Below are 13,079 nucleotides of genomic sequence, written 5' to 3'. Positions count from 1 at the left end.
AAACCGCAATATGCCGTTGCTGCCCTTGCAATGACGAAAGGTCTTTAGGTGCAGTGATTCGACTGGCAAGAATCTTGCTGCCTGGGGTGCGTAGTCCTCCGCTTCCATCTGTTCATGCGCTCCGAGGGCACCAGATCGGTAAGATGCAACACTTAGAGCTGTGAACGTAGCGAAAAACATATTAACTGAACGCGAATGAACTATATTGCTCTACGCAAAGCAAGGGCACCCAATCACTGGCACCAGCGTAGGTGCTCATGCTTTGTTATTAACCACTGTCACCAAAAGTTCCAGTTGCATAATTGTCCTGACATGGTCAATGTCGCCATGACTGGAGAAGTAAGCTCATGGCTTTCTTGGACATCCGCGTATGCTGCAGCCCCGTACGCCTTTGGGCTGACGCACATTCCCTTTAGCGAGTTCCTCATTGTTACATTATCACTCCAGGAATGGACAATTGAGGGAGCTCGGACAACATGTTGAACCACTCCTTCCAGGTTGAATCAGTGCCAGTCTGCAAAGGATCCTCCCAGGCTACACCAGCCACCCAAATCCTTTGCAGCAGTATTTTAGTAGTAGCTGTGAATGGGCTCACACACACGCATCTTATTCTTGAGAGTGTGTCAGAAACTGACAACGGACAACAAAGTAGAGCGTGGAGGTCGCACAGCAATCAGTACGTTCTTCGTAGGATTCTGTCCTGAGTTGACTCTCGTATTGACGTCCTTAGTATTGCCGTCCTTAGTCATCTGTTGCGGCATGTTCTTGTCATTGGTTAGCAGGCCATAAACGTGTCCCTCCTTCCTCTACTCATAACCTATGGCGCCGAAACAGAGACTTGCGCAGGATCTGCAACAAGAAAATACTCCCAATGGCCTAGTAATGGTGTTTAGTAACACTGACGATTGCGGTAAACGAGGCTCAACAAGTCGTCGAGAACGTCGATAACGAAGACCTGAGGTGACAGGGCCAGTGACGTGGAGAACCAACGAGTGTTTCCAGCTGTTGGCCATCAGTGCGATGCAATAAACCGTGCCCAAAAACATGTTCAAAGGGATTTTGCAGGAATTTTGCGTTCTCCTGAATAACGAACCACAAAGATGTCGTACTTCTGGCAGGAGAAGCCGCAATATCAATCAAGGGTTTGCAATTAATAGGCTACACGTATGGTACGGAAGAGCTTAAAATACTAACTCCTTGGTTCACACATACCGGGCACATGCGAAGTTCGGAGGCTTACCAGTACACGATCGTACTGATCAAGCACAGCCAGATCCTTGGTTCATAACGATTCATAGGAAAGTACATCTGAAGGTACGCAAAATGGTTCACATGGGAATCCCTCTGAAGCTTTGGAGGATCGGTGTCAGGTCATGCTCGGTCAGGCTGCTGGATTCTGTCAAAATGGAAGCGGAATGCTGAGAACAAATGAACATGTTACGGCCACTGACACTGTGGTGCCTCCCAGGAAGCAGCATCACAGCTTCCAGGAGAGAAAGAAGGCTTAGTGCCGAAGCCAACAAGCTAGCTTGGACATCGGTGAAGAAACCAGAGCCTTGTTGTCTACGTTGAATGGAGGCGGATGTGGAGCGGCTAGAGCAACTGCTGCGAGCGGATCAGATGTTTTCCTTATACAATGTTATACAATGCAGGTTGGAGCTCGAAATGTGCAAGCACTGGAAAACCAAGGAAACGGAAACTGCCTTGCCAAAGGTAAGAAGTCATTGCTGCGGTGGTCATTATGCTGCTGCTCATTATGTGGCAGCAGATGATAGCAAACTGAACCGGTCTGGAAGGAGCGTGAATACATCTAGCAGATGTCACTCGATGGGCAACTGCCGCAATATGGCGGCCGCGGTCTGGCTGGACCCCTGAAAGACCTAGTGCCAAGTATTGCACTACAATCATGACTAGTCCATTGCAGTCCTTTTGGGACCTTGGAATCGTCGACCGTCGGTTGAGTGTACCTAGTTAACGGTTGACCTAAAGTGCAGATGATCGATGACCGAAAGGTTCGCCTACCCTGGAAGAACAACCTTCTGCACACACAGCCTAGTTACGCTTGAGAAACTCAAAATACGTCGGACCTCAGGACCTCACGAACTAGTATTATCAGGTTATAGGACAGACCCGAAGAAGCCATTGGGAGGGTACGGACTACTACATGCCCCATCACGCAGTTAACAAGAGCTTCCACGCTTCTTCCAGTGCGCCTGGGTTTCTGGATGACGTGCTACAGGCGTTACGAACCTGGATTGTGTGGTTTAAGATGCATTGTATCGTCATGACAGCAGACATTGAGTAGCAGTGTTCACAGATACTGCATTCTCAAGACCAAGATGGTCAGCTGTTCCGTTGGTACCAGGTTCTGCAGGTCAACCCTTACCGCCCATAGAAACATGGCGTATGATGGAGCACGTTATAGTCCCACTTGGAGGCCAGCCCAAATACGTACGGGGCTGAAGCACAGAGCTGGAAACACGCCCCCGTTGAAGACAGCGAAGAGGAGGTGGATGCCAAGATTCAAGACAAAGGTAGCGAGGAAGGAAGCAATGGCTGACGCAGCGACGTGGACAGAAGCTCCGAGTAAAGTAGGGAACGTTGGCCAGAACTGGCCAACAGGACAGAACAGGCCAGGCTAGAACTGGAAGGGTGGACGCTGACTGGCGGTTTGGTTGGCTGCCTTTCGGGTCGTCAGGTCAGGTCAGGCGGAGTAACAAGGAAGGCGGAGGTCAAGAGGTGGGGTGCCTCGACTGACTGACCCATGCATTCAGTTATAGCAGTTATATATAGCTTACAGCATATCGACCTGGTGGCTTCGAACCCCGAGGACTGAGGGAAGCCGTTCTGATTCAGAGCAACTCTGGCAATATTCTTGCCAGTCTGCGTTTCCTAATCTTTCAGAGCGTATCTTGGTGCACATGAACAGCTACTGGGTACTACTGGATAATCAAAGGTCGGCTACCTGCTAAATACGCGTTCCCATCACTGCCTGCATGTGGAGTGTGTATGTAAGCAGGAGTAAAGGACACCTGAAACATTGTAACAACAATAACTATTATGCGCCAAAGGGTGGGGGTGGGGGAGAGCCCACAACAATAACACATTGCGCAAAAAACTGACATGATGGAGCAGTTAAAAGTAGTTGCATTAAAAGGAACATAAACATATCGTGGCCATGAGGCGGGCCGGCAGTAATGACTGTGCAATGGCATTCCTCAATTACATGAGAGAACTGATGTTCTGAGGTATTTGCCTAACGATGAATTTCATCGTTACGCCGCCATTTTTCATATTCCACAATTACATTCCTTGTAATTTAATGACATTCAGCCAGGTATGAATAACACACGAATGCTACCGTTCATTTGGATTTAGTGCGTATCCGCGCATTTCGTTCGCAGTGGTGTGCATTCGGTGGATGCATATTAGTCCCCAACCGCACGCGCCCAACGTTTTTCGGCCAGCTGTTTATTGCGGTATGTATAGGGGAAGTGTGACGAGCTAAAGGATCCAAACGTGCTGGAAGATCCATCGATGAAGATCCAGTATACAACGAGCCGAAGGATCCAACGTTGGATCCTCCTGCTCGTTGGACCCTTTGGCATATAGCGGCGCTCCAATGCACCATGCTTGGCGCACGTGGACGTGGACAAATCCATGTGGATAGCACAAAGGACCAACACCGGTCCGGAGACGGGCCGACAAGGTCGCGCCAATCGTGCGGTCCCCCCCTGGTCCCCACTTTTGTAGTTCCCATAGTACGCCATCCAATGATATACCCACTCCCTCATGTAGTGGCTTCGCAATTAATAAGTGAACTAAAGCTGAACTTTTTCTTCATATCAGATGTTGCTGGACTGATGCCTACAGGGCAGAAGAGCCAAGGTGTACCGTAGAAAGACAGCTAAATGAAAAGTGTGGTGTGTAAAGGGTTCAGCTATACTTTGTACCTTTGTACTTTGTGGGGTTTGTGTACTTTCTGTAATAAAGCTTGACCAGAAAGTGTTCGTTTGTTTCAGACTACTCGTCCTGGATATAATTCTGAATATAACGTGGGGACGACGTCTCCATGTTGGATGTGATTCTGGAGATGTAGGTGTAGATGGCACATCTCGTATCGATGTGCATTGCGGATTTAAATCCATCAAAGGGTTCGTCGGACTCCGCAGCACTAGTATTTCTGTACTGGCCACCAGAGGGGAATTTAGCAAAGCAGATGATAGTTCAGTAATCAGCTCTAGCAAGCTCACATGGTTTAAGATTGCAGCATGCTATACGAATGTAAAATCTACGCTTTAATATGCAGCTGTCGTTTGGGGCCCTCATACAAAAACAAGGATGTCATGTTGGGATGACTCTCAATCATTTAAAGCAAAACATTTTCACATGGACATCAGACAGTAACTGATTAGAACCATGACTCGTCATTTTTGTCTCTCCGGCTTCGGCTAAGGTTGCATAAAGTGCCAAGATCGTCGTATTGTTTGTAGTCTTTGACGCAAATGTGCTCATATTTCGTGCGGGTCACAGTTGCGACCAGCTCCCATGGCATAGTGGGTAGGATGATCGGAGATGACACGGGTTCGAATCCTGTCACCGGCTGTGCTGTGTCGGCACAGTTCCCCCTGAAGTCTGTCCAGGACGCATACTGACACCCCTGTCCCCCACTCCTTACTGCTGTCCTCTCTCCACCTGTACGCTGCTCATAGCCACAGTTGTTTCACGCCACAATATGAGGTGCCTTACGCCACCTATTCAGCTCTGAAGCTGAACGCTGAACCTGTGTGGTCGTTTAAGAGGGGATATTGAGTATAGTTACACCTAATCCATTTTGTCACAGGTGCGAGGATAACATTTAACAATGAAGTCTTATTTGTTCGTTATTCTTCATTTGGGTCTTCAGGGGTTTTTCTCCCCAATTTATTAGACGGCGCTGTATTCGCGCTAGGAGTGCATTCTTGCTTTCGGTTTTGTTTTCGCGATACAGCATCGCCGTGATATCTTGTGTGTTTCTTGTCGTATCAGTCAAAGGTGTGACCACTTGCAGTTTCTCGCATTCCTCGAGGTTGTTCTCACCAAACAGTTCTTTTCTTCTGGTGTTCATTAGTAGGCATCCCGTTCTTGAAAAAATGGCTAGGAAGCAAGCGTGCTGGCAAGCGAGATGATGCATAATCTAAAAACCCCCGAGACTAGGGAACGCGAAGGGACAGACACAACACAAGACAACTTCAAAACGATTGAGACTTCGTGTTCTCGTCTTCGTGTTCTCGTTCGTGTTCGTGTCTCGGGGTTCTTACATTATACATCCTGTTCTTGCCTGGAAGAGCAGGGCACTTCCCCTATCACCCCTGTATTCCGTGCCGGTTCGCGGTGTTTTTTGGCTTGTGGTCCATGTAAATCCTAAGACTGTGCTTTTCCCTGTGTTTTTCCTTCAATCCTCCAATCGCTTTGTGCTGTCTGTCGTTGTTAATCTTTTTGATTCACCTGGATTTTAGTCCGCAGAATCTGATATGTCCTCTTTGAAGTCGATGTTTTCAGGCATGTGGATCAAGCGTCCTAGATAATGGGTTTTAGCTCTGGCGTCTCTAGTGGGAAATGAGGATACCATTTCTCCCTGTATACTGCCGCGTTTGGCGTTGCGAAATTGCCACCTGCCAAGTTCACGCTGGTGTCGATCGAGTAGTTTAGCAGGCAACTTGACTTGACTAACACGAAAATTTTCTCTGTACGCCATTTTTTTCGTAGAAAGACACTTGAACATCGCCGCGCGCGTTCCCATTCGACTCGCTCCTCCGGGTCAAACGAGGAGAATGAAAACTTCATTGGTGACGTATAAAAGTTGAAAGCGGCAACCGCGCTTCTATCCGGGTCAGTGCTGACTGGTTTTCTTTTTTCTTTCCGTTTTCTTTCCCCCTGCTTTCTCCCTGTCAAGCGATGAATAAGGGAGGACCTCGATAGTCCTGGTCGTGAATCCCCCGTTCTCGGAAATGCTGCTTCGTAATGCCGCGATTAAGAACATCACTAACCACTCACCAGCTCCGGTGGCGCAGCGGTAACGCGTGCGCTTGGAGACTGGGAGGTCCGCGGTTCGAATCCGCGGGCCGGCTGTGCCGTCAGGGGTTTTTCCTGGGTTTCCCTCAGATGTGTAATAGGCGTATGCCGGCACAGTTCCCCTGAAGTCGGCCCATGGACGCAGCTATCCTCCCCCCGAGCGGATTCCGCTCGGTCTTCCACTTCACCCTTTCCTCTCCACCACCTTTCCCTTCCCGAGAAACATTCCGCCTAATCAGGCAGGCAGACCTCTCAGGTTCCTCTCTCCTCCTCCTCCTCCTCCCACTAACCACTCAAATTTGGGGTTTTCTATGTGTCCCGGTCGTCCTAGCAAACGAAAGACACGTTTTAGAAGCCATTTGGCTTAGCAGGGGGGGGGGGGGGACATGTTGGTTGGTTAGTTGTGTGCTTGCAATATTATATATGTCTGGGTTAGTCACAGGCAGGGTTGGCTGGGTTGGCAGTTTTCCGCGCGCGACCTGTGCATTTTATAGTCCGCTAAAATTTACGCTAGTCACGTGTTTGAAGGCAGGCTGATATGATGGCGGACGCAAACTTAACCGGTGTTGTCGGTCACTATGTGGTGGATAAAACTGGTGTCTGCGTCGTCAACATTTGTAGTGTGCATCGGCCAATTCCCGTTTAGCTCGATGATTGGTAAGTTGACCATAAACTATGGTGGTCTTATGACACTGCTTGGCTATGTTGGCCAGGCAATGAATGTTCCAACTCCTGATGCCACGATGTGGCGGCGATGGCATAGTGTGATAGATTTCACTGGATTATATCTGACAACGTATAGGCAAGAACACTGCTCCGGCTGAATAAGGAATTAACTGAATGGCTAACAAAGTTGCTAGTCGAACTGACTGGCACTAGTGATCATAGCGAATTAGTGAGATAGCGAATATTGATATACTGACATAGCGAACGGAATTAGTAATCACAGCGATGCAGCGATCATTTTGATGCGTGAACTGAAGCAGCGCTTAGCGCTGCAGTGAGTTTATACGTATGAGTTTATACGTATTGCCACCAACAACACAACAACAACCAAACAGTCACTACGGTAACGAACAGCATACAAAACAGACAGACAGAACAGCGTTCAACTGGCACCTGAAGTTGACCTTCACAATCTCACGGCCTAACGTTGAACAGTGTCTGTAGACCAATCTTCGTTTACTCTATCTGATAAACCAAAGGAAAAGCAAAAAGAAACTTCTTCCACCGTTGCGGCGGGATTCCGAGTGAAAAATAGCAGACGACGTTCCTGGAAACCAATCAGCGGCTCCACTTTTCTGACGTCAAAATGACGCAAGCGGCTCGACGGCTCGTTCCGGGCATTGCCACTGTTGCGCACGGTCGCGATTTTCAAAATCGAATTCTGCGATATTTGTGCACCCGTTGATAGAATTACTTCGCATGGTGCGAACGGGTCTTCTTCGTTAGTGATGGTTATTCCCAGGTATTTATATTCTTCTGTTTGAGCTATGTGTTGGCCTTGTATCGTGAATTTTGCATCCGTTGAGTCTCCCTTGTTCATCGTTATCATTCACGGCTTTGTCGCATGTAGATGCCGCCACACAAACAACCGGGTCGGCAAGGTGAATGCTCTACCCAATACCCCTGTTACGAGTCACTCCTCCGCGGGATTGTGTAGTTCCGTAAACACGTGTGACCTCCTTGACTATTGAGGTGCAGGGATCTCCCGTCATGTGTGGGTTGCCAAGGTCAACTGAGCTAAAGGAAGAAGAAGAAAAAAAAGAAGTCAGATCCGACCAAGGCGAATTCTTCTTCATTGTCTCTGTCTCATTGGCTTTCCTAAGCTTTCCATGTGGGAGTCTTTCGACACCAGCACGCAAAGTCCAAGTGTTATGTTTCGTTCGCCGCGCTTATTTCTATAAAATTATATTGACCAGCTGATATTTCTTGGGCTGAGAATTCCACCAGTAAAACATTTTGCAGACAGACTTCTTTCGAAAAGCTAACCGCTGTGTATTCACAGAAAAAGTGTGGTACAGTGTGGTACGCTTGATGTTTACGAGTGTCATACCATGTATTATTTCTCCTTTACTGGAAACTGTCATAATCGGGCAGGAGGACACAGATAGGCGACAAAACATTTTTGTTTACAACTTCTACTACAATGTCACGCCTCCTTCCTATTCGATGTGTGGGATATGGATGTCGGAATAAATGCCCCCCCCCCCCCCCGAAAAAAAAAGAAAAGCCATGTCAGTAAAACAAGAGTCGCAGTCGGTAAAAGTGTGACGGGATCCGGACATTTCGGTGCACGGGCATTTTGGTGCACGGATATTTCGGTGCAAAACGTTGGTGAAGTGTCCCGGAAAAATTGTCTCGGGAATGGCTGTCACCATGTCGTTTCGGTGCAAAGCGCTACAGCGGCGGGGGATCACCGCAACGTGGGTTCTGGAAAAAATAGTCCCGGGAATGGCTGTCACGATGTCGACATATCGTAATAAAACAAAAGGAACAGTGCTGCTTGGCATCAAAAGTAGTGTTGTCAGAAAATTTGGTTTACATGGAGAAGAACGTGCTGTATGTATTTTTTGTGCACTATTATAGATTTAGGATATGATCTGCATGTGTTTGTGGTCTCTCCTGAATTTTTAGCCTTTGGGGCATTTTCGTCTTTTGCGCCCCACTCTCTAGTCTGTGGTGTTCTTTTTTTTTCACTTTTTTTTTCGAGTGAGTATTATCTCAAAGAGGACATCTTCAAGGTACGGATATTATGCAATTTGAATTCCATTTGTTGAGGACCGGTTACATCTTTAGTGGAAGCATATGGTTAGACGTCACGCTTGACGTCACGACCAATGAGCAAAGCCTGCAAGGCAAGGGGCGCAAGGATTCACTTCTCTCTTGGACACTGATGAGTGTGGACGCATTAATTCTGTTCCTAGCAATTGCGTTGGCCGTTAGTGGAAGAGCGTAGCTTCGGTGGGGTTCCGTCTGCCTCTGATGTGATGCAGATGTATGCTTAGTCACTGGTGAATGGTGTTCGACGATGCAGATGGATTTTGTGACGAGCGGATTTACAATGAGGGAATGTAGTGTACGTGTCCGATGACAGTCAGTGTCTTTTCACTCTGTTCAAGTGTCTCTGTGTTTGTTTTCCTCTGTTGCCCAGCAGTCGTGCGATTTGTCCTGAGGCGTCCTGACATGCCCCGACATACATGCTTTCCTTTGTTGATGCTTTGTATTTTTTTCTTTTTCGACAAGGAACATTCTTGTCTTGACGATGTCGATAGTGCTGCCCTGAATGGTAGTAGTGCTAGAAGAATCCTTAATTTTGCGATTAAATTAGTTCAGAAATCAACCGCAAGAGGGACAGATGCATGACTTTATAGAGGAGAAAAAGAATTACGATTCAGTTCCGTGCCTGGCTGTCGGATAGACTAGGTCACCGCAGAGGGCGCTAGGAGCGCGCGTATGCGTAGCTGCCGCGGCGCGGCGTCCCAGTCAGTTGCTCGCTGGCTCGCAGTCAGTCGCGGAGAGCAGACGTGCGCTCAGCTCCGCAGTCCCCGCGCGGCTCAGTTTGTGCCTCGCTGTCAGATGGAGCAGTCGCATCGGTCTGCGCTTCTGTTTTGGTGGGTTGATTTGTTGTGTAACTAATTCTTTTGCACGTGATAACTTTGTCCCCACTTTTTAATGATTTTCAATGCCGTGCATGCCGGGTGCTGGTTGCTGTTGTCCAGGCATCCTTACCATTTTCTATCTTCTTCTGCCTTGGAAACGAGAGTAGCGCTGGCGTGATTCTCAATTTAGGGGGTGCAGCTGCGGGACTTTATACAGGAGAAAAAACCATGATGAGTCAGTTCTTTGCCTGGCTGTCGGATGGAGCAGTTGCATTGTTCTGCGCTCCCGGTGACTGCTGTTGTGGTGGGCTCATTTCTTGTGTACCTAATTCTTTTTGTTGTTAGCTATTGATGGTTAGCATATTTACTCTTGCTTTCCCAGCCCCAGTATTATGAGTGTTTTTCTTGTTGCATGTCCAGAGCTGTCCTAACCTGCCCAGACATGCCATGATGACGTCACAGTTGACGTCATAGGATGTCCAGAACTGGTGATCACAGCTGTGATGCTTTCCAACCTGCCTCTGTGCTCCGCCGCCCAGCGATGGTCAGCGGCCGTTCCGGACCGCTTTCTTCTCCAACTAAACTCCTTCTCTTCACTCTATCTCTATCTATTTTTTCTTTTTTATGGGCACGAGTTGTGCACAACGCTCAGCTGGTCTGGACACGAGATAGATGCTCCCCAAATAGTGTGATGACTCGCTGGATGATTCTAATTAGTGTGGGGTGTTCCAATTAGCTCTAATTAATAAATTAATCGTGTTCAGGACAATTGAGCGTTGTGCACAGCTCGTGTCCTGTAATTACTACTGTTGACCCCGTTCCAAAGAGAATGCGTTTCACCGTGTTTTACCAAAGGGATTAGTCCAGTGTCCGACCCGCACTTCTGCGAACCCGGATTCCGAAGACCGCTGACTGTACAAATTAAGGGCACGGAAAGCATGGAAGTGACGAAAACTCAGCGTGTGGCTCCGTTGCTGAGGCGCGAACAAAAGTTGAGAGACTGACCAAGGTTAGGTCAGGAGAGCCTTTTACGTATTTCAGACGTTGGGGAGTGGGTCAGTTCATGTAGAATATGCACCTGTCGAGACTGACCAAGGTTAGGTAAGGAGAGCCTTTTACATATTTCACACGTTGGGGAGTACGGTGCGGTGAGCAGGTGGCAGGTTCACTGTGACGATTATTCCGGCGCGACGGCAGTTCCTCGTACGAGATGCCATGTGACTAGTTGGCCTCCTTGATGAGTTCACCTATGCCCAGTTGGCCTGTGACGACCGGGCTTGTGACGAGTTCTCCTAAACCCCAGACAGACAGTGCCGTTGAACAGGTTGATTAATAAACAAACACTTTTACAAACCAAAACAAGCGAGCGAAATTACACATTGATACCTCTGTCCATCTCACGGCTAGGAAACACCAGCCAGCGCAACTATCTCACGACGATATGATAACTGCAGCGCAAACGCAAGTTGATCCCTCCTCAACATGGGTGTGCATCACCTGCTGTGTTGTCTTGTGCATGAAAAAGAGAAGAAACACTGTTTTGCGCTTTACCGAAGATTTTTAGCCCCTTGCTGCACGGTAGTCAACACCATTGAACACCTTGTATACCGAAACCTGTATACCACATATTTTTTCTAACTGATTTTTTGTGATCTACAGGGCGTAATAAACAATTATATCATGAAACGGCTCAGTCAATTCAACATAATATTTTCAGTGCTTCAAAGAGTTAAGACCTCATCTGCATGTGTTCATGGTCTCTCGTGGCTTTTAAACTTTTGGGGAATTTTCTTTTTTAATATTTTGCGCCCCACATTCTGGTCGGCACTGCACAAATATTCATTTCTTATTTCTTTTTTTCAAGAGTCGAAGCCGGGCAAAAGCTCACCACATTTGCAACGGCGTTTTCTCCCCGTGCGATATATATTTTGCGATGTGATTGTATTATGAATGATTAATAATATAAATTGATAAACTACTCTTCAACTGAGGTTTTCCTGGAAAAACTGAAACAGCAGAACTGTGTATTACGTTTACTATTTTACTTTTTATTTTTGTTAATGCTTCAGAGGCGGATGCAGCTTCCCACTGCTTCCAGGTGCCTGAGTTTAAATGGTCCTGGCAAAGGTGTTTGAGTCTCGCTTGCAGGCGGACGGTCTCCCGCTTCACCCTCTTTGCTGGAAGATTTCCGATAGTTGCTTGGAGCAGTGTTGTCTCGGCAACAGCCCGATCGTCTTGTAGGCATTCAATGAACTTCCAAATGCTTGGGTGAGATTGTCCGACTAGCTTTGCGAAGCCGTTGTTCCAAGCCTCGCAAGCCTTGTTTGTTCGGTCTCCATATTGAAGTGTTGTATCCAGCACGTTCCACACAGGCGGTGAAAAACCTGGACGCCTCCGACGCATTCTTGTTAGGAGGCTGCTGCTTCCCGCTGCGACAGCTCGGAAGGTCCCGTTGACGTATGTGGAGTCCACCATATCTGCGGCTGCAATGCGACGTAAGAGCTCGAGGCCTTCTGGGACAGCATAGAGCAGGGCTGGGACAAAGGCCCGCACAATAGTCTAACACGCAAGCGACTAGCCCATAATATATAATTTGCGTTTGGAATGCACACTTTTCGCCGACCCATGCCGTATCATCATTCGCTGTAATACTATATTTCTGCGGATGTGCAGCAAAATTTTATTCTCATTCCGGCACTATTCCGGCACAATCAACCGATATATCGTACGTCTATTTTATTCGTCAGTCAAATCGGTCTCCGACCAAACAAAAACGGAGGCGAGGTCTCAATAACGGATCCAGGACATTTGTTCACCACCCGGAAGCTCAAAGCGTACAAATGCTCAGCAAGTTTTTTACGTGCCTGTTATTTTCGCAAGTTATGTGTCATGTTTGGTGGCACAGTATAAAATGTTTGTTACAGGAGAACATGCTCTTGTGGGGGGATGACTGGCTGTGATAATGCTGGATTAAAATAATAAGCCCTGTGGTCTTTCCTGAAAACTTGATGCCCTGAGTATCGTTCGTTTTCATTCGCTTTTCTTTTCTTCCCCAGAGAGAGAGCAACGAAGGCCGCTAGAAACACCATTAGGTTGTCCTCTATTTTGCATATATTTTGCGCAAGCACTTGCTTCTTGACTTCGCACACACAAGCCAAGTATGCACACGGTGACTGAGAGTGGAGGGGCACCAAAGCGTTACTGAGGGCCCGTGTTCCACAGCGTTTCTTTTCCTAATTTTGTATAAATTTATTAGTTCTTTTTTTTCTCCTAGCCCGCAAGCGCGGCTTGCTTCTTCACTTGGCCCCAGTAAATAAAATGAGATCATCCCTCGTTTGTGCCAGTTTCACTGAGCAACCGTGGTCTCTTGCATTACTGAGACACCTTTCACAAAAAGTCCTGACGACCGCAGGAACTGCTCAA

General features: G+C 47.6%; 1 protein-coding gene across 6 annotated transcripts in view; it reads left to right on the top strand.

The window, feature by feature from the left end:
• The window catches only part of LOC135389844 (uncharacterized), a 63,731-nt gene extending 59,732 nt beyond the window's left edge, over positions 1-3,999 (top strand). For 5 of the 6 annotated variants that reach the window (XM_064619879.1, XM_064619880.1, XM_064619877.1 and 2 more), the window contains one exon: positions 3,850-3,999. The gene's annotated coding sequence lies outside the window, so the exon portion shown is untranslated. Of the gene's footprint in view, positions 1-54; positions 139-3,849 lie in introns of all 6 variants that reach the window. The other variant, XR_010421603.1, reaches the window with a different exon arrangement.
• Positions 4,000-13,079: the final 9,080 nt, after the last annotated feature.

This window comes from Ornithodoros turicata, chromosome 3 (genome assembly GCF_037126465.1).
Source record: "Ornithodoros turicata isolate Travis chromosome 3, ASM3712646v1, whole genome shotgun sequence".
Taxonomy (NCBI): domain Eukaryota; kingdom Metazoa; phylum Arthropoda; class Arachnida; order Ixodida; family Argasidae; genus Ornithodoros; species Ornithodoros turicata.
The sequence above is the reverse complement of the archived record's forward strand: the minus strand, read 5'-3'. Positions and strand labels throughout refer to the sequence as shown.